The sequence below is a fragment of the Lygodium microphyllum genome, chromosome 23 (genome assembly GCF_053477565.2).
Source record: "Lygodium microphyllum isolate KBCC chromosome 23, Lygodium_microphyllum_v1.1.10, whole genome shotgun sequence".
NCBI classification, from domain to species: Eukaryota; Viridiplantae; Streptophyta; class Polypodiopsida; order Schizaeales; family Lygodiaceae; genus Lygodium; species Lygodium microphyllum.
The window spans coordinates 125,954,356-125,956,268 of NC_141157.1; the positions used below are offsets into that span (position 1 = coordinate 125,954,356).

Below are 1,913 nucleotides of genomic sequence, written 5' to 3' on the forward strand. Positions count from 1 at the left end.
TACAGTGACCCACACACTGTCAAGAAGCATTATTCGGCCACAAGCAATTGAAAGAACACTATCTGGCAGCTGGCAAACTCCACTCCCCAGCTAGGATGAGACTTGCTCAACTAGGGCAAGGCATCTAGTGAGGCTAGCAATGGGCAACTGATTGGGCGGCCAGAGTAGCCAACATCTGACGATTAGGAAATCAAGAAAAAGTTTAAAACCCATGAAATGGAGTCTTATGCCACGCACGATGGTATTGAATGCTTACTCTTCAGAGTGGGAAGGCAAGGCAAGGCGAGGCTTGTTGGCCTGAGGAGTAATATGGTTCCTAAGCAAGCCACATACATGCAACCAAAATGATGGCTGTCACAGAGGTTTTACAGCTTCAGTGTAAATATCATGTGCGGTTGACTCAGTACATCAAGCTGGGGGGTAGGAAAGCCTGTGCAGGGGTTTTCCAGTCTGCAAGGCAGACAGGCCGGCCCTTGCTTGTGAGCTGTCACAAAGTCTGGCAGAGGGGCTAGAGCGCTCTCCTTAAAAGAGGAGGCTGGTGGCTTGGGAGGTAGCTGATGCTGGTCCCTCGAGCAACTTAATGCTATAAGGGCAGCTGGACATGGTGTAGCTACCCAAAGCTACAAAAAAGCCATGCCCACAACCCAAAAGAGCAGTCCGGTGGCAGCACTCCCAGGAGGCCAAGACTAGCACCCAATCGGCAAAGGGGCAACAGCAACAAGGACAGTTATGTGGACTTTGAGACAAGCCCCAAGAAGCAACCGGGTAGGGTAATCCTCCTGCCCCCACGAGAATATGGTTGCGAGGGCGTTGTAACTGGTACAGCACAGCGGCGTCCTTGTGTTCATCACGAGAGGCTGGCAACAAAATCCTGTCAGCTCGTTCCACTCGCAGGGCGGCGCGGCACACCGGCCGTCAGGAGATCTCCTTGGCCTTTGAGGGGAGGGTCCAATCCAGGAAAGAAGCCGCCACCAACCAGGCGCTATGCTCTGGGGGCGGGGGGCGCTTTTGCAGAGCGACCATTTTTGAAGAAAAGACCGTCAGGTGTTTTGTGCGATCCCTGATGACCCCCCGTCAGACTGTCAAAACCCTGCCATCTGCAATCAGACGAGCGATTCCACTTTCTGGCCGAACAGACGAACCTGCCCTGCTGACCAGGCTGCCGACTGGGCAATCAGACGGACGAACCTTCTTTACCTTGTGATAGAGAGGACGAAGACTCGCGAGTCTGGAGGAGAGTCCAGCACCAATCGTGTGTGAGAGGAGGGCACAGCAGATCCATCTTTGCAGGAGGAACTCGTGCCAGCAGGGCAGCCATATCCCCGAGCCCGGCATGGAAGCACCCAACAGCCATATCCACGAAGCACCCGAACCTGTCATGAGAACACAAAACTGTCATCCGGTTAACTTCCGATATCGGAGGTCTGAGGAGTTGAATAGGGGCCGCGCGAACGCGAGCCCCCGCTGCCACAAATTATGACGTGCACTCTCCCACTCAGGGGAGATGCTAGGGTGCGGCCCGTCCGCAGTGCAATGGAGAGGCCGACCTTAGGCCATCGGCCTTCTTGATCATCGATAGACCCCGCCCAGGTAAGTATGCTTCTCCCATCCCCAAGCTTCGCCTTAAGTAGGCGGTCAAGTCGGTTACCTGCGTCCCCCTCTCCGCCCACTACTCTCCAGCCCTGCGCATCTCTCTACCTACGGGAGGGGTCGAACGCCAAAGTCCCCCCCAACCCAACTCCAACACGTGGCAAGAGCCGGAAGGATACGCTGGGCCGATTCACAAGCCAGTCTTGATGAGTCGTGTTGCTTCGAGGATTCTGCTTCTCGCGCCTCCTTTCTTGGAGGGGCCATTTACTCCAGTGCCGTGAGATGGCCCGGGGCGGCAGACCTTCTCTCCGCTCCTCCGAGAG

General features: G+C 55.7%; 1 non-coding gene across 1 annotated transcript; it reads right to left on the bottom strand.

Annotated features, from left to right (window-relative positions):
* Positions 1–1,436: 1,436 nt before the first annotated feature.
* Positions 1,437–1,598, bottom strand: LOC148016718 (U1 spliceosomal RNA). The gene has a single exon (XR_015688255.1). It is a non-coding gene; the product is annotated as a U1 spliceosomal RNA (small nuclear RNA).
* Between the last annotated feature and the right edge of the window lie 315 nt (positions 1,599–1,913).